General features: G+C 45.7%; 2 long non-coding RNA genes across 2 annotated transcripts; one reads left to right on the forward strand and one right to left on the reverse strand.

The window, feature by feature from the left end:
* Positions 1-8692: 8692 nt before the first annotated feature.
* On the reverse strand, positions 8693-10230 carry LOC131925175 (uncharacterized). Its single transcript, XR_009383168.1, has 3 exons — positions 10050-10230; positions 9544-9624; positions 8693-8939 (listed from the first exon to the last, which is right to left on the reverse strand). It is a non-coding gene; the product is annotated as an uncharacterized LOC131925175 (long non-coding RNA).
* A 932-nt stretch (positions 10231-11162) lies between these two features.
* On the forward strand, positions 11163-18890 carry LOC131925639 (uncharacterized). The gene is made up of 2 exons (XR_009383316.1): positions 11163-11302; positions 18639-18890. It is a non-coding gene; the product is annotated as an uncharacterized LOC131925639 (long non-coding RNA).
* Positions 18891-19788: the final 898 nt, after the last annotated feature.

A 19788-nucleotide genomic window follows, 5' to 3' on the forward strand; every position in this document is an offset into this window, starting at 1 on the left:
ATATTGGGGCTGGAAAGATGGCCTAGTGGTTAAGAGCACTTGCTGCTCTTCCAGAGGATGAGTTCGGTTCTTGGAGCCCATATCAGGCCACTCACAGCCACCTTGTAATTCAGCCCAGGAAAGCAGACAGCCTCTTCTCTCCTCCTTTGACACCTGCATTCAGGTGGCACACACACAGAGACACATAAATAAACATAAAAAATACAATTTAAAAATAATTCTCCTCCCTCCACCAAGATGGGGCCTCACTATGTAGTTCTGACTGTCCTGGAACTCGCTCTGTAGACCAGGCTGGCCTCGAACTCACAGAGATCTGCCTGCCTCTACCTCCCAGGTGCTGGGATTCAAGGTGTGTGCCACTATGTCTGGATTCAAAAATAAATCTTTAAAGCTGAGCATAGTAGCTCTCTGGAGGCAAAGGCAGGCAGATTGCTATATGTTTAAGGCCAGCCTGATCTACTTAGTAAGTCCCCAGCCAGACTGACAGTGAGATTTTTGTCTAAAAAAAAAAAATCTTTAAGAAAAAAAAAATTGGCTCTTGCCATTACCTGCATGGCTTTGGACTTTACCAGACTAGGGCAACAGGGAATGAAGAAACAAGAGACACTCATACAGAGAAGCTGAGATCGTGTGGGCTGCTCTCTCTGATGGAGCTGCACCAGCCCTCAGGAAACTCAGTGCATTTGTTCTATAAGCTGGATGAGGAGGCAAGTTTATTATATACAGCTGAATGAGGAGACCAGCTGGCCAATCTTGGTAGAGGGGTCTCTGTGGGGGAGCAGTTTCCAAATGTAGTCATCAGGAGAAGGAAACTGGGGTTGGTACCTTTTCCACACACTGTCAACGTGACTACCAGGACCAGGGAAAGGCCTTGCCATTCCTACAGGTCTGAGACATTGGGACCCTTGATGTGGCCAAGCTCATGACAGCAATACACATTCATACAGGATGCACTCCCTCCCCACAGTCTCTCATCCATGAACATGGTATATCTCTTCACTCATTTAGATTTTCCTCTCAGAGACGTATTATAGTTTTCAGTGTACATGTCCTACAATTCATTTATTAAATTTATCTCTAAATATTTCACATTTAATAAAACTACTGTAAATAGTACCTTATTTTCATTTTTCAGTGCATGTAACTCCTGTGTGTGTGTGTGTGTGTGTGTGTGTGTGTGTGTGTGTGTGATGTCAAACCTGGGAACTTAAGAATGCTAGGCAAGTACTCTAGCACTGTGCTGCATCCCCAGCCTCTTAGAACTGATGATTGTACCTTATATTCTATAATTCATTATTATATTCGATAACTGATTATTGTATGTTATAGTCTATAATTGATTATTATATTTGATAATTGATTATTGTACGTTATAGTCTAAAATTGATTATTGTATTCTATAATTGATTATTGTACCTTATATTCTATAATTGATTATTATATTTTATAATTGATTATTGTACCTTATGTTCTATAGCCTACTTGGGTCACTTACTAGGTCTCAAAGTTTGTTGTGATTTGTTAGTAAATTCTTAGGGTTTTCCATGTGTACTATAGTAACTGTAAGTAAATTTAATAAAATAATAAGTAAAAAGAATCAGTTTCTTTGTTTTGCTGCTTCCTAGCTGAGCATATTTATAACTTGTAGAAAGCCTGATTAATGTGGACATGCAGGACTCACACTTTAGCACAAAACAAGAGCTACAACAGAGACTGGAGTGTTGGCTCAGTGGGCAAGAGAGTCAGCACGCAAACGTGAGGACCTGATCCCAACACCCATCCAGGAATCAGGGGCTGCAGGATGCACCTCTAGTCCCAGCACTGTGGATGCTGGAGCCAGGGGGATCGCTGGGATTTGCTGGCTACCAGCTGAGCTACAGGTTCGGTAAGAGACCCTGTCTCAGAGGAATAAAATACAGACCAGTAGAGTAAGCTGACACAGTCCTCCTCTGGCCTTCATGAACGTGTACACAGATGTATTTGCTCCTTCAAATACCCACATGTGCATACATAACATACACTTGCATCACACACACACACACACACATACACACACACACACACACACACACACACACACACACACACACACACACACCCCAAACAAACAAGTGTAACTATTTGTGAGCCCTGACTTCCTGGATGATTACCCTACTTGATCCTAATGTACTATTCTTCTTTTTTTTTTTTTTTTTGGAGAGAGGGGGGTGGTGGCAGGTACTATTCTTTTTATATATTTCTGAGTTCATTTTAAAAATAGTTAAGGCTTTATGTCTGTGCTCATGGGAGATGCTAGTCTATGGTATGATTTCCTGACGTCATTGGCTTCCCTTCAGGATATTGTCTCACTAGTAGAACAAGGTGGGGATTGTTTCTTCTCTCTGTTCTGAAATGCTGTGTGACTGGGGTTATTTTCAACTTCAGCTGTTAGTATTTTGTACTGTGTTGTTGTTGTTGTTGTTGTTGTTGTTGTTGTGTTTGAGGAGGAACGGTGAGACAGTGTCTCAGTCTGTGTAGCCCAGGCTGGCTTCAAACTCATGGTAATCCTTCTGCCTCAGTGTTTTGGTCATGCCTCAACATGCATGCCTCAGCATGCATCACCAGACACAACCACATTCTTATTATGAGTACAAGTCTTTATAGATAGAAAGCTATTAAAATTTCTGTTTTTTTCTGGGGCCAGTTTTGGTAATACTCACATTTTTATTGTGAGTACAAGTTTATGTAGGTAGAGAGCTATGAAAATCTCCATATTTTCTGGGGCCAGTTTGACAATACCTGTGTTTGTAGTATCCAATTTGTCCATTTCATCTAAGTTGCCCAGTTTATTTCACAGCATTGCTAACAATACTTTCTCATTGTTTTGGTTTGGCTGGGGGTTTAGGGGTTCTGAGACTGGGTCTTACATAACTCGGGGTGTCCTAGATTTGCTATGTAGCCAAAGGTGACCTCAGACTTCTAATCCTCCTACCTCTACTTCCCAAATGCTGGAATTACAGCACTCACTACCATGTTGGTGGCCGAAAGCAAAGTTTCACAAATTCTGGGCAAGCTCTCTACAGACTGAGCTCCACCTCCAGCCTCAACACTCCCTTCTTATCCTCTCTGCACCTGTAGGAGCTGAAGTAATAGCACCCTGTCTTTTCATTGCTGATATTGGAAATCTGGGTCCTCTTTTGTTGTCAATCAGTCTGGCTAAAGGGTTATCTATCGATCTTATTGATCTTCTCAAGGAGGCAGCTTGGTCTCATTGATTCCCTTTATTTGAAATTCCCTCATTGACCCTTCTTGGTCTCTTTCTTATTTCAGCGATTTCTGTCCTTTTCTTCCAGCGTTGCCTTGGGGAGGACATGGAAGAGTACAGGCTTGCTCTGCCGTCTCCAGTTATAAACCACAGAGGATCTTTGTGAAAGGCCATCTCAGACACAGTTCTATGCCACCTCTCTATTTTCTAGGGGAACCCAATCCTGAGTGGGAATCAGTTTTGTTCGGGTCACTTAGCCATTCCATTCCTCCCTTCACTAATGTATTCTGTGAGGAAAACATGTCAGATATATTGGGGAATTTATAGTGTACACTAGAGGCTGTGTTCTAAGAAAAAAAAGAAAAAAAAAGATGCACAAATCACTCTCTTTGCTTTCAAATTCATTCCAGTAAAAACAAAACAAAGCACACAAACAAAAGCAAAACCACTTTTCAGTTCTCTGAGGAAGACAGGAAGTTCTCAGCCAACCCACAGACAAGTGCCAAAGCGGAGTCTTCTTGGGATAACACGAGAGCTCCGGGGGAAGATGGAAACTCTGATGACTGATGTGGCTGAGGATGAGGATGGGAGTGACGGATGGTCCGGGAACTTCAGACATTTGGAATGGATCCACCAGCTGGCTGTAGTGTCATCCATCTGCAGCCCCAGCCCTTAGGAGGTGGAGGCAGGAGGATCAGGAGTTTGAGGCCAGCCTGGGCTGCGTGAGACTATCTCAATAAATAAATAAGAGCTGGGGACAGAACTCAGTTGGTAGGGTGCTTGTCTAGCATACAAGAAGTCCTAGGTTCCACTCCCAGCACTGTATAAAATTTGCATGATCGGTGCACTCCTGCAATCCCAGCAATTGGGAGGTGGAGGCTGGAGAATAAGATGTTCAAGGTCATCCTCAGCTGCAAAGCGAGCTTTAGGCTGCCTGGAAAGCATGAGACCCTGAATAAATAAAATAGATCCAGCTTGGAACGCAATTCCCTTCGTGAAGAGTGGCCCTGACTTAGGGACTCTGTAAGGTCTCTTCCCAGGCTGAAGTCAGTCTCTGGAGAGTTCACTAGAACTGGAGGGTCGCACTCCAAGCTCACAGTGGCAGGTATTTTCAGTTACTCTCGGTGCAGGGTCTTCCACAGAGCTGTCTGACCCAGCAAGTGATCCAAATGCCATTCTTTATGATCTGGTCTGCCATACATTGTAACTTCTGTCTGTTCTAGGCATTAGAAATGAGTCACAAGATCAACACACACTCAATGAGAAGGGATTATTCTGGGGTACTGGCGTGAACACCAAGAGGTAGGGATCACTGGAGCCAATTTTAGAGACTTACGACCACAATATTCTCGGGCACCGACAGCAGGTTAAGAATCTGGAAGCTAGGCTGAGCATGGTGTCCCACATCTTTTATCCAGAGGCAGAGGCAGGGGGATCTTTGTATATTCGAGGCCATCCTTGTCTACATATTGAGTTCCAGGTCAACCAGGCCTACCTGGTGAGACTCTGTCTCAAAATAAATAAATAAATAAATGAACAAATGCTAAAACCCCACTTGTTTTCCCGGACTCCGGAGCATTGGACATGCCCAGCAGAGCAGGTTAGTGTGGATTCAGAGGCCCAACCACACAGTGCTCAGACCCTCCCCCATTATGTTAGGCAACACCAATGACAACAGAGGGCTCTCCTTGCCTACGGTAACCCAGTAGGGACATATCTAATCATTTTCTATAAGTTTTCAGGGTGTTACAATGCCAGGCTGGCCACTCCTTGGCTCTTAAAATTTGAGAAGCTTTTAGGGGGAGAACTACGTGCCTGAGAGAATTTTGTTCCCCTGCTGGAACAAAAGCCACTGTCACACAGGCTTACACAACTTCAGTTTATTGTCTCTCATGTGGTTATTGAGGAGCAAGCATTGCAGGGCTTTATGGGGGCTCCCTGGTAGCAGGGCCCCAGCCAGACTCCTCACTAATGTTCAATCCCCTTCTTTTATCTCAAGGCCTGCAAAGACTGCCACAGCTCAGGCCACCATGCCTACATCCTAGCCAGCAACAGGAAAGGAGAAGGGAGAATATGCACCCCCGACCCCTTCTTCTGTGAGACATGACCAGGAAGTTGCATGTGCCACTCTGTGCAGGTCTTGCAAGGGGCAGAACCAGGAAGTGTGCATCTCTCAGATTTACTAGGCTGAACCAGGAAGCTGTGTGCATCTTTTGCCTAGGGCAGATTCCAGGCATTCGCCCGTCCTCAGCAGCAAGGAAGGGCTGAGTAATGCAATCTTCTAAGTAATGCAATCTTCTAATTGGTAGTCATTTTCTTAGCTAAACTTATATTGCTTATAAGAAGGGAAAAATTGATACCGGCGACGACCAGCAGTATTTGATACAACCCCCCACCCCAACACACACACACACACACACACACACACACACACACACACACACAATCTTGCCTAGAAGAAAGGAAGAAAGGCAAAGCGTTGGTAATGTAATCAGGTACATAAGTTTTTACTAGACTGTAACTGTTTATTATTTTGCACTGCTTGAGACCGAATCCAGGGTCTCACACTTGCCAGGCAAATGTCCCACCACCAAGCTACAGTCTAGGCCCTCAGATACTGAGCCCTTTGATGGCTTGTGATAGGAGAGAGAGAGCTGGGCCAATTTAACAGATATTTGTTCAGTTTAGGAACAGGATCTCTCGGTAGCCTGAGCTAACCTGCACTATGTACAGCAGGCTGGACTCCAATTTGCTGCCATCTTCATCCTGCCTCAGTTTCCCAAATACTGAGATTTTAGGCGTGAGTCATGACCAGTATTGACAGGGTTTTGTTTGTGTTTTTGAGACAACGTATTGCCTGAGATTGGTGGGTCTTGAACTCCTGATCCTTCTGTCTCTACCTCTCATGGAGATTACCGGCATGTATTGTGCCCAGTGTCCACGTATCAATTCTACTGTGCAGCACTATAAGCAAGCCTAGGTCTTCCTGAGGGAATTTTCTCCCTTCATGTCCTGTGTTACACAGTCTAGGTCTCACAGGAGGGAGAGGCCAGCTTTGAGGCCAATGAGGTACTAGGGGTTTCTGCAGAGGCAGCTGGGAAAAGCAGATTGCATGCAGTTTTGCCCCTATGGCATCTGGGCTAGCCTAGAAGCTTCTCCCGAGGGCTGTGTTTCCATCCTCCACATTTAATAAGCCGAGAGAATTGAAAACAGTTAAGAATGGAAGATAATACAACAGACAATAAAAAGATAAACTAGAAAGAAATAAAAAGATGGTTAAGAACAGTTAAAGGGGAGAGGGGTCAGCTGGTAATAAAGAAGGAACTAAAAATAAGCCAAATAGACTAAAAAAGAAATTAAAAGATAGAACAAAGACATGATAAGGCAAGGGTTAGAAATAAAAGACCGTGAGAAAAGAGATAATATAATAACAATAAATCTAAAAGATAAGATGAGATAAAAGGAAACACATGAAATAGCTAGAAGAAAGACAAAACAGATTAAGAACGTCAGAGATAAGTAAAATCATTAAAACCCGAACAATAAAAGACTAAAGAGATGAAAACAATAAAACGCATTAAAAGGCTAGCAGAAGCCAGGAAATCTCCAGCAGGTGTGGTGACACACATCTATCTATAAGCCGAGCACTTGGGAGGTAGAGGCAGGAAGATGAGCTCGTGGTCATCTTCAGTCACAAGTCGAGTTCCTGGCTAAACTGGGCCCCATGAGACGCTGTCTCAAGAAACAAAAGTAAAGAAGGAAGGGAAAAAATGTATGTATGCACATGTGTGTGTATGTATACGTATATATCAAAAGACCGGGCTACAGGGGAGAGTAACAGAGTAATAGATCGATTTCCTTTGATGTTAATGTAATGCGGCATTGCAAGTCCACAAGCCCAGGCTCCCTCCGACAAAGCCTGGGTGCAGGCAGCCCACTCACACAGTCAGGAGCCTCTGAGCATCTCTAAGGATTTGCCAAGGCTCCCTGAACAAGGCACCACAGGGTGAGGAGCTTGCACAGGTTAGTTGACTCCCAGCTCCGGAGGCTGGAAATCATGGTCCAGGGGAGAGGGACACTGGTTCCTTCCGAGGCTCTGAGGGAGGATGTGTCTCGGGTTCTCTCTAGCACTTGAGGATGGCCCTCTGACTCTCTACAGTATCAGCCTCCTCTGTGGTTCTGGATCCAAACTGAAGTAATGTAGGCTTGCTCTGATGACCATATTTTAACTAAATCACTCCTGCAAACCCCTGCCTGCGTGGTAGCACACGCCTTTAATCCCAGCACTTGAGAGTCAGTGTCTAGATATGTAGACTGTCCTGGCTGTCCTGGAACTTGCTATGTAGAGCAGACTGGCCTTGAACTCACAGAGATCTTTCTGCTTCTGCTTCCTGAGGTATGGGATTAAAGGTATGTGCCACTGTGCCTGGAATGATTTGAGGTTCTGATGCAATTGACTTTCAGTCTCTGGTTTTAGTTTTTGATACATTTTATTCATTTCACTTGGGCCCACATGGCAGAGGCCCTTAGAGGCTCAAGGCCATGGTGTCCTAACCCATCTTCCCTTATGATGTTAAAACTGCAGACAGCAGAGAAGGTCCTGGCCATAGTTCTCTTACTGTGTCCATGAGGTCAGGACTGGTGGCCTTGGATTGTCAAGAAACTTCTCTGAATAGAAATATCTCACAAGGCCCAAGGTGCCTTCTGAGGAAATATGATCTCCACAGTTTGGGGATCATACCTCATTCTCTTCTCCAGTGGGCCTGGTCACCACTGGCCATTAGAAAATACCTTTTTTTTTTTTTTTTTTAGTTTTTTTTTCAAGACAGGGTTTCTCTGTGTAGCCCTGGCTGTCCTGTAACTCACTCTATAGACCAGGCTGACCTCAGACTCAGAGATCCACCTGCCTCTGCCTCCTGAGTGCTGGGATTAAAGGCGTGTGCCACCACCGCCCGGATGGAACATATCATTCTTATGAATGAGTTTTTTCTCTTGTTCTAAAGCAGATGTGTCAATCTGTCTGGGATGCTGGGAAAAAATTCTGCAGACTAGGTAATTTATAAACAACAAAAATTCTTGAGTTTGAGGCCAGCCTGGTCTACAGAGACAGTTGTCTTCCAGGACAAACAGGGCTATACAGAGAAGAAAAGAAACCCTGTCTTAAAAAACAAACAAACAAACAAACAACAACAAACTTCATTGTATGCAATTCTGAAAGATGGGAAGGAAATCCAACATCTAGGTAGCGGCAAAGTAGGAATCCAGTAAGGGTTCATTCCTCAAAGACGGCGTCTTCTGTGTGTCCTGACATCGTGGGGGGGGGGGGGGCGGGGGGGGCGGGGCAAAGAGACACTTGGAAGACTCTTTAACCAGGGTGCCCATTCACGATGGCTCAATCCTCACAACACAGTCAGCCACCAAAGTCCCTGCCTCCGCACGTGCGCTATCCACTTGCAGCATCCAGCGTGTGAAGTTGGGGGTCGAAGGGGGGTGGGGTGGGTGCACAAACACTCAGACCACAAGCACGTTAGCGCATGACCAGTAGTGAAAATTCTTTTCGCCTTGGAGAAGAAGCACAGACTCTCCTGAGGGAGGTCGGCCAAGGATTGTGTTGTTCAGGCTCCTCGGTGGTTGAGGAGACAGAAACCCAAGGGGCCAACTTGGAACGGCGGCTCACACCTGTACTTCTGGCACTCTCGAAATAGAAGCAGGAAGATCACCACAAGTGTGAGATCAGGATGGACTCCATATTGGTCCCATCAATGGAGAAGAGACCTGCCCCAAAGTAGTGTCCCATCTAGGCCCCTCGCTCAGACTTAAGTGGTAAGTTTTTTCACCCTGAAGGCCTCTCCGCTGACGCAGCAAACCGAATCAGACGGAATCAGGAAAAGCCTAGGTTTAATGGGTAAAGCATTCTCAGGTGATTCCCCAGTCCCTCAGAGAGGAGACTGGGACGTGAGACCAGAAAAACCACCAGTCTGTTTTTCGGGGAAGCCGCTTATATACCCTGTGGGCGTGGTCTTGAGCCCCTCTGGGGGAGGAGCTGTGTTTGGTGGGCTTTGAAGGGGCGGGTTTAGGGAAAGAGATGGGGAGGGGAGTTAAGGTGGATCTTCCACTAGACTCCTTCCAAACACCCCAGACTCTTTGGGTATAGGGATGCCAGGGTGCCAGGGGTTGAGGTGGAGCTCCCACCCAAACATTCTAGACTCTTCGGGTGTAGGGATGCCAGTTCAAGTCTGACTACTTCCTGCGGGCATAGGGAGAAGTGGGGAAGAGGAGTCGGGAATTGGTGAGCTCACATTCAGCAGGAGGTGTGAGTGGAGGAACATCCAGTTAATTGTCATCCATCTGTTTCTTGAGGAAGCAAAGAAGACAAGTTTCTAGGGAAAAAATAGATCATTAACATCTGCCCTAGTTGTACTGTAAAGATGAATGTACAGAGCAGAAGAGCAGATAGGCCCTTTAGTGGGACATCTTGGAAAACCGGAGGGTGGAGGGTCCCAGCTGCTGAACAGGTGCCCGCTAGAGCCTGGAGAGATGGTACCAGCATGGATGTCCCAGGAGCTTGGCAGCTGAGGGGGGTGGTGAGGATCACAGTATGAACGAAGACGGAGACAGAGACGGAGACCTCAGAAGAGAGAGGTAGGGGAGGTACCTGGCCAGTGGGGGAGTTTGGGCTGGGAGGTGGTGATTGAGGAGGAAGGGCCTTCTGTAAAGGAGCTCAGAAGGGCTCAAACCTGTAGGAGAGCGTGGGGTGGTCCGGAGACGGGTAAGGGCAATGGGCAGAAGGAAGGGCCAAGATAACCTGAGTTCAATGGCGAGCTTGGGGAGCTGTCGTTTGATGAGTCCGTTGGCCTTCTCGACCTTTCATGGTTGGTGTCCTCGAAGCTGGTGCAGAGGCTGACATCTGGAGGGCCCCTGTGAGTGGACCGGTGAAATACTCAGGAGAGTGTGGGGGCCAGGGTGAGTGTGGGGGCCAGGGTGAGTGTGGCTGAGGACATTTGCGACCAAGCAGAGGTGCAGGGCAAGCAGGTATGACCAGAAAAAAGAGTGTGAGAAGACTCGCCCTGCAAGAATGCAGAGAAGTGTCAGGGTCTTCAGTGGGAAGGAAGGGATCCCGTCCACCCTCGTGACAGAAATTAGTGAGGGAACTGTAGGACCCGAGTGAGATGTCAAAACAGAATGCAAGCAGGCCAAGAGAGCTCAGGCCCCAGGCAGCCTCCTGGAGAGTTGGCTGGGAAACCTTAGTGAGCCTTTGATTAACACTTTGATTAACACTTTGCTGTCACCATTCAAAGCCCCATTCCTGATGCAACGGCTCTACCCTTCCTTTTGCTCTGGGCCCTGCAAGCTCTGTACCTGCCTGCCCCCCATGCTCCACTGCCTCATCCTCCAACCAAGAAGGAAGCCAGGACCGTCAAGCTGGCCGTGACCAGGCGCTGTCCATCCAGAGAGTAGATTTGGGTGCAGTTCTCAGGACAGAGTGAGCCCTTCAGGGGAAGGGCTCTGTGGTTGCCTTGGTTTGGCCTTCCCTAACTCCCCAGGGGGCTCTTAGGGATCCAGCCTTAGAGTCACTCTCCTCAGATCTCTTGAGACTTGGCCAGTCCTAGCCCTTGTTCGCTCCAGGATCTCCCGGTCTCCCTGGCAGACACCCAAAGTGGTGTGAGAAGAAGGGAGGGTTGAAAAGAAAGTGAAAGGATCAGCCTCTCTGGATGGCCCCTACTCCTCCTCCTCCCCTGCCGCCCCCCTCCCCCGTTGCCATGGAGACCAGAACAAAGCCTCTCTCTCCCCTCTTCTCTGGATTGTTAATTGTCTTTACTCCATGGTGCCTTTGTTAATTGTCGCCGGTCCCTCCCAGGATGGGGATCTAGGTTTCCTCCAGACAGGAAAGAGGGTTTTAAAAAGTTAGGGGGTGGGGGTGGGGCGCTCTACGCTTGGCTGGGGTGGAAGTGAAAGGCCCCCCAGCCAGAGGCAGCGTTTCCTACAGTGCTCAGGCTTCTGGGAGGGGAGGCTTTCTTCACCTCCTTCCTGTCGGCCTTCAATCAGCTGCCTTTTCAGGTGGGTAGGAAGGGATGGGGGAGAACGAAGGAGAAAGGCGGCCCCCGTGTTACGTGTGTGCACGTGGGTGTCTGTGGTGTCTTCTGAGATGCAGGCGGCCGGCCCTTTCAAGTGGAGCAGCAAAGACGTGCAGCTTATTATTACCTGAGCGTGAAATCAGGACACAAGGGGCTGGGGAAATGGCACAGTGGTTAAAAGCACTTGCTGCTCGTGCAGAGGACCCAAGTTCAAATCCCAGCACCCAGGCTCACAAACCTTCATAAGTTTCAGGGAATCCAACACTCTTCTCCGACCTCTGTGGGCACCAGGCGTATGTGTGTGGTGCACACACATGCAGGCAAAACACTCACAAAATCAATAAATCTATTTTTTAAAAAAATTGCACATAGTTGCCGGGCATGGGGACACAGGCCTTTAATCCCAGTCCTCAGGAGGCAGAGGCAGATGGATCTCTGTGAGTTCGAGGCCAGCCTGGTCTACAAAGTTAATGTGGGAGGGGTTGGAGAGAGAGAGAGAGAGAGAGAGAGAGAGAGAGAGAGAGAGAACACAGGCACAGGCCAAGGCTCTAGAGTAAGAATGATCAGCCTTTAGTTCCTCATGGTGACTAAGATGTGAGGGATAAATTGGAGGCATTTTAGAAGTGTGTGTGTGTGTGTGTGTGTGTGTGTGTGTGTGTGTGTGTGTGTAAGGCTCACCCATCTGTGTTACAGGGTGGCATGGGTTGGGTCTTCCAATTGGAAGACTGAGAGCTGACTGTCACATGGAAAGCAGAGAGCTGTTTGTTTTTCTAGGGACCAGGAAAGGATTGTGGGTGTTAGTAACACCCCAGAGCTGGTGTATATGGTTTTCTAAGAGTTACTCAGTGTGGCCCATTTTGCCCACCAAACACGTACCAATCACTGAGACACCAAGTTTTGCAAAGGACTTTATTCGCGAGCAGCCACACCAGGAAGCAGGAGCTTCCAAGTTTCAAATATGTCTCCCTGGGGAGAGGGTTTGGGGCATTCGTGTGGTCTGAGGTATGGAGAAATGTGACTGGAGTGGTGTCCTTAGCATTCTTAAGTTAGAAATCCTGGCCTCCAGAGGTCAAAAGGTCACGTGTTAGTCACCAGCACAGACCCAAGCCAAGTGGGGAGGTGGTGGTTTCCATCCTTGTAAGGCAGACAACAGAGCTCCTGTAACTCTCCTCTCTAGAAATGTTCCCTTAGTAGTAAGATGACCTGGTATCATCAATTGAGCCCCACTGGGTGGGGCTGCCCAGTCTAACCCAACCTACATGACGCTTCCTTCCAGACTGACACAGAGGAGGACTGGACACGTGCTAGAAGCTGGCAGGGCAAACCCAGACAGAAACTCCATTCTTACTCCTTTTCTGTTCCTCTGTTTGCTTTCTGTTTCATCACTTTCCAGGAAACTGGCCCTGACGAAGTCATTCAGAACTTCTCTGGATTTAACCCTCCGGCTTCCAGCAGAGGTGTTAAAAGAGAACATCCATCCTTGAGTCGTCCAAGTCCACCACTATATTTTAAGTGCTAGCTGCGTGCAAAGCACGCTGGAAAGTGGAGAGGCGGTCCATGCCTGTGATCCCAGAATTTGGGAGGACGGGAGTGGAGTGTTAATGGTGGTCGCTCGGGTCTGGATTGGGTGTTTCCAGTATCATGACATCTTGTTCATATAACTGAAATAAAGGCAAGCACTTACCTCAGCAGCACATGCGGTAAAACTGGAATGAAATAAAGCTGGACACAGATTGCAAAGCATTAAGGAAACTATTCAAAAGCAGCACGGTAGTGCAGGCGGCTAAGCTATGGCGGTCATTCAGAGGTGCTTAGGGAACGAGGGGTTAAGCTGCTAAGAAGCAAAATAGAGCAGGTCTCTATTTTGATTGACAGCATATGCCTGTTCCCATGATGCATCTTTTTTTTTTTTGGTTTTTCGAGACAGGGTTTCTCTGTGTAGCTTTGCGCCTTTTCCTGGAACTCACTTGGTAGACCAGGCTGGCCTCGAACTCACAGAGATCCGCCTGGCTCTACCTCCCGAGTGCTGGGATTAAAGGCGTGCGCCACCAACGCCCGGCTCCCATGCTGCATCTTTTGAAAAGAATCATCGATGCACAGTTTTTAAAAATTATCTTATACCTCTTATGCATAGTTATAAGATGGTGAACAGAAGAGTCTCCCCAAAAGTTCACCAAATGGTCACAGTTTGCCTTGTGAATGCGCCCAAAACTAGTTCAGGCAAGATCAGCCCCCTTGCTACCAATACGTCTGTCTTAGGCTTGAAAGCTATCTTTTTTTTTTTTTTTTAAAGCCCTTTTATAGTAAAGACACACGAGGTCCATTCCTGTTTATGACTGAATCTGTTTCTCAAGGATTGGACTATGCCCCACCTGTAACCTTAACTACACAAGGTTCTGCACTGCCTGTTCCAGGAAACGGCAACCATGTCTTAGCTTCAAACAGTTGTTATGACCATCTTGCACCCTACTTTTGTTTCAAAAGGTTGTATGACCACCTGTTGTTATGACCACCTTATTATGGTCTGCTGCTGTAACTCTGCCTGTTTTCCTGCCAAATTCCCCGTTTGGAAGCCCCCTTACCCCTGAGCTACATAAGCCTTGTTTTCCTCACGTCCAAGGCTAACCTCTTGAACCCTGTCTTCGGGAGAGGCAGCCTGTGTACACGAATAAAAAAGCTTGCTTTAATTAATTGCTTGCTTTAATTAATTTGGCCAAAAGATTGAGGTCAATGATTTTTCTCCTTGCATCTTTGGGATTAACATTAGGAGAGCTGAGGAGCAGAGAAATTTAGGCCATTGTTCAGAGTGCTGCCCAACGCAGGCAAGGGTCCTAAGTTGTTAAATATATTGTCAGGACAGGGGACATGTGTGTATAATACATGCAGGTGGGAATGCAAAGTTGCCAAGTGAATTCTTACAACAGGGGAATAGTCCAAACCACATGGTGTCCTAGGTTGCTAAACTATGACCTATAAACTTGCAATGTCTTAGAAGGACCAGGGTTTCAAGGTCATTTTTGGCTACATAGAGAATTTGAGACCAGTCTGGGCCACAAGACACCCCTGTCTCAAAAAACCAAAGCAAATCAACCAAGCATAGAAACACGTTAGAACAGGCTGGATGTGTGACTCACATCTAGCTCTTGAGAGGCAGAAGGATTGCCTCAAGTTTGAGACTAACCTGGCTACACAGTGAGTTCCGGACCAGCCTGAATGGTAGTAAGACATCCTGCCAACCTATGTCATCACTTGAGTAAGTACTTTTTAAAGTGTTGTTTTACTTTATTTGTGTGAGCATGGAGGATGTGCATGTGTATGCAGGTGCCCACAGAGGCCAGAAGGGGATGTTAGATCCCTTGCAGCCACCGGATGTAGATTTGAACGATGGTCCTCTGGTAAAAGTAGTAAGTACTTCAACTGATAAGCCATCTTTCCAGACTAGGTACTTTTTTTTTTTTGGTTTTTCGAGACAGGGTTTCTCTGTGTAGCTTTGTGCCTTTCCTGGGACTCACTTGGTAGTCCAGGCTGGCCTCGAACTCACAGAAATCTGCCTGGCTCTGCCTCCCGAGTGCTGGGATTAAAGGCGTGCGCCACCACCGCCCAGCTGGTACTTTTTTATTTTATTTTATTTTTTTATTTTTTTTATTTTTTAATTTTTTTCGAGACAGAGTTTCTCTGTGTAGCTTTGGAGCCTGTCATAGAACTCGCTCTGTAGACCAAGCTAGCTTCCAACTCACAGAGATCCGCCTGGCTCTGCCTCCCGAGTGCTGGGATTAAAGGCATGCGCCACCACAGCTCAGCGAGACTGGGTACTTCTTTATTTTAAAATTTCACTTATTTTATTTTATGTATATGAGTATTTAGCCTGCATATTTCATTTATTTTCTGTGTATGAGTGTTTTGCCTGAATGTTTTGCATGCAGTGCCCATGGAGGCCAAGAGACAGTGCCAGATCTTTTGGAACTAGAGTTATAGATAGTTATGAACCACCATGTGGGTGCTGGGAATGGAACCCAGGTCTGCTTCAAGAGCAGCCAGTGCTCTTAACCACTAAGCCATCTCTCTAACCCCTGGGGAATTATCTTTTAAGCATCTACTGCAGACACTAGAAATTAAATGGGGCACAGGGGAGACAAGATCCCCCTTTCACAGAGCTTACCTTCTGCAGGGGAGCAGGAAAAGACTAAAACAAACCAGAACCCGACAAAGAACTCACTGTGGCTGACTTCTGGGGATGTTTTTGCTCCCATCAGACGATGACGAGGAGCCTGCTTTATAAAGGATGAGGTTTGGTTGGGGTAATAGACAGTGAGAGCTGGCTGTGGTGGTGCGCACCTCTGATACCATCACTCTGCAGGTGGAGGCAGGAGGATCTCAGGAAGTTCAAGGCCAGCCTGGTCCATATTGCAAACTCTAGGACCTCCATAGAGAGACCTTGTCTCAAAAATAAAGAAAGAAAAAGAAAAAAAGAAGACGCAGTGAGGGGAGAATCATGAAGTATAAACAAATTATTTGATAAGTTATTGGTTTTTCCAGTTAAACAAACTATCATCTGGAGAAGGCAGCTGCTTATAACAGCATGTTTTCAGGTCAATTATCTCCAAAAAGTTCCTGAAGCAAATAATGAAATTATTTACTGGATTTCAGGGTTATCTTTCTGGAACAAATATCAAAGTCATGTGGGGGTAAGCAGGTGGCGTGAGACGCAGTGAGAGAGCTGGTCCAGCCTGGCTAGGATGGGAAGGGAGACAACAGAGAAAGGGATGGGCTGGAATATAGCTTTGGAGTCAGAACAATGCCGATCACTACATGAACCAGACGGGAAGAGGCAGGATAGTGGTTATGCTTTTGCCTTGAATCACCGGGTTGCCAGCGGTACCATTAGTTCAGATGGAAAAAAAACAGGACAGGCCTGGGGTAGCGTGTGTGTGTGTGTGTGTGTGTGTGTGTGTGTGTGTGTGTGTGTGTGTGTGTGTAGGCATGTTGAGTAAACTGATTGGCCTGGGAGAAGCAGTCTGTAATCCTCGTTACTCTGGATGTGAGATAAAAGAGTCCTAAACTCAAGACCAGCCTGGGGAATTTAGGGTGACTCTCAAAATTAAAAAGAAAAACAAAAAAAGGAGGCACTGGGAATATAGCTTAAAGTAGGGCCTGTTTGCTTGCCCAGCACATGAGAGCTCCTAAGTAATTTAATCACCAGTGGTGGCAGAGAGGGGGAGTCATTGGTACCTAGTACCCAACATTATGAAAACAGATAACATTTCAGGACTGGAGGATTGGAGATGTGGCTCAGTTGGTTGAGTAGTAGCCTAGCAGACACAGGATTGTAGATTTCATCCACAGCACCACATAAACCTGCTGTTTGCATTTCTATAATCCCAGCACTTGGGAGACAGAGGCAGGAGGATCAGAAATTCAAGATCAGCCTATATAGTCTGGGGATAGCCTGGACAACATGAGTCCCCCTGCCCCCTTTTTCCATCTTAGGAAAGAAGGTAGATAGGCAAGAAGTGAGGTACAGGAGAGGATCCCAGAAGAACTCCCCCCCCCCCCCCCCGCCCCCAGATAAGACAGAGAAAGGGCACACTGTGAAGCTGAAGGATATTCTGGAGTCGGGGTAGTACAGAGTGAGAATTTCAAGGATTGAGTTAAAGGTACAAATTTGGAAGTATAATCTTAAGAAAGATTTAGAAACTTTTGTCAGACTGTTTTCTCCCTCCACTTACTGTCTATAACTTGAACTTCACTGTGGTGATATATTGTGTACCGTAAAAAACTTGCCTGAGGATCAGAGGACAGAGCCAGCCACTAGATTAGACATAGAGGTCAGGCAGAGATGGCACACACCTTTAATCCCAGCACTTGAGATCTCATGCCTTTGCTTGGGAAGCACACACACCTTTAATCCCAGGAAGTAATCTGGCAGGGCAGAGAAAGGTATATAAGGTGTGAGGAAACAGGAACTCTCTCTTTGTCTTTTATGATTTATTTATTCTTATTTTATATGCATGGGTGTTTTACCCGCATATATGTCTGTATGAAGGTGTCAGATCCCCTGGAACTGGTGTTGGTTTTAATGCAACGGCACTGTGTTATTCATTAAGCAGCATTGTTACCGTGCGAGAAAGGCCACAAGGCACGACAAAACCCCATATCAAAGCTTTATTAGGAGAAGAGAGGGACAGAAGAAAGCATGACCAGGCCTGTAGAAGATGTGTGTAGAGAGAGAAGGTGGGGAGGAGAAGAAGAAGGGGGAGGAGTCTGTGATGTGCTGCTTATGGATTCCCCTGCACATGTGCATATGGGTTTGTGGAGCTGCGCCACGCATGCGCATAGATTGTGTGATCATGCTGCATGCAGGACCTGGTGGAAGGATGAAGCTAAGACCACTGAACAATGAAGTAGGACTAGAGGTATGGAAATCTCCCAAGATCAACTTCTTGGAGAAGGTGATGATGCTGATATACAAAGACAATCCTTACATGATGACCACACCCTAACTTTATGCTGAATGCAGCCTTGAATGCTTGGGACAGAATTGAAGAAGTAGGAAAGAAAATTGAGTCATTTACAAAAGTTATACAGGGCCTAAAAGAAACCTTCACTGATTTCTTACAAAGATTGACTTCAGCAGTAAATAGAATGATACCAAATTCAGAAGGTAGACAGATAATAATTGAATCTCTGGCTTTTGAAAATGCTAATGCGCAATGTAAAAGGATAATTAGGCCATTAAAGACAAGATCAGCACCCTTGGAGCAATGAATCCGAGATACAATGAATATTGAATCTTATGACCATGATGATACTTGGATAGGAGAGGTGATTTCCAGAGGTTTGAAGAAAAATAGTAATTAATAGTAAATGTTTTAATTGTGGTAAACAAGGTCACCTAAAAAGGGATTATAAACAGGGCATTCTTAGAAACAATGTTTTTTCAAGGAATAATGCCAACAGAAGGCCCCTCCCTTCTGGATTATGCAGAAGGTGTGGCAAAGGCAGACACTGGACTAAGGAATGTAGATCAACAAGGGACAGACAAGGTAATGCTTTGCTTTTGGCATCGGGAAACTCCCTGAGGGGTCTCTCACAGGCCCCCATGTCCAATTCTGTTCAGTCCTTTCCTGTCATCATAGAAGAAACTCCTTCCCAGAGCAATTAAAGAATCTAATACCTGTTGTAAAAAACCATACTGCTCTGGATGATAGAACAGCTATAGAAGAGAGAACAAAAAAAATCAGGAGAAACCTTAAATCGAAATTAGATTTGGAACCTCCCCAAAGTTAGGGTTGGAGAAGGGTTTTGTTTTTGTCTTTCAGGAGAATGAAGGCTAAGGAATCTGAAGACCACTGGACAAATGAGACATCTGAAGAAAAAGGACAAATCATCCAGAAAAAAATGTCCCAAGAAAAAGAGTAAATTGACCTATTGGTATATCACATATCTAACAGGATAAAATTTCTTAAGTCTTCCTAAATGTTTGTTTCTGCTTTTCTCTACAGACACATAACACAAATGGTCTTTATGTAGTCCCAGTTCAATTAAAAATTAAAGCTGGCTTTGGAGTCGGAGTGTGGCTCTCTCCTTCTCTGAACCCAAGCACTCTTGTTTAAAAAAAATGCAAAATCTCTGTATCATGTCAGAAGAGCCACCTAATATGGGACAGAAGAAAAACCAAAATTAAGAAACTATTCTATTGCCACTAATCTCATAATTCTTTGGTTTTATTTTGACTCTTTAAAACTTTTCTTTCTTTTTTAAAAAATTTTTATTTATTTATTTATTTATTTATTTATTTAGTTAGTTAGTTAGTTAGTTAGTTAGTTTTTTTTCAACACAGGTTTTCTCTGTGTAGCTTTGGAGCCTGTCCTGGAACTCACTCTGTAGACCAGGCTGGAACTCAAAGAGATCCATTTGTCTCTGTCGCCCAAGTGCTGGGATTAAAGGCATGTGCCACCACCGCCTGGCAGAACTTTTCTTAAGGTATGAATTTGATATCAAAATATTTAAGATTTATATATGTATTTTTAAATTTTTCCATGATATTAATGGTCATATAGAGTACTAATTCTAGAAAAAAGGCTTCATCTAGCTTCCTGTACATGATTTCACTTTTGAGTCTCTATCAGTTTTCTGCAGTGAACCAGGCCTAACAGCGACTTGGAAGTCTCCAAAAAGATGATGAGGCTCCACACTGATGATTCCATTAGGATAATGATAATACCACTAAGCTGACAAACACCACCCAAATATCTGCTTTGGACGACTAACTGCTCAGGACAGTTTCGAGATGGCTAGCTGAGATGATCCAGCCTCACAGACTACTTGAGCAATGACTTGAGACAAGCCCTGCACTTTCCCATTATGCAGAGACTGGACAAATGATACAGCTAACTCTCCCAGGACATGACTATTAACCCAAAAATTTTCTTTTCAGGATTCCCTAAAGATGCCTTCACACTCAGATAG

The sequence above is a fragment of the Peromyscus eremicus genome, chromosome 15, assembly GCF_949786415.1.
Source record: "Peromyscus eremicus chromosome 15, PerEre_H2_v1, whole genome shotgun sequence".
NCBI lineage: Eukaryota > Metazoa > Chordata > Mammalia > Rodentia > Cricetidae > Peromyscus > Peromyscus eremicus.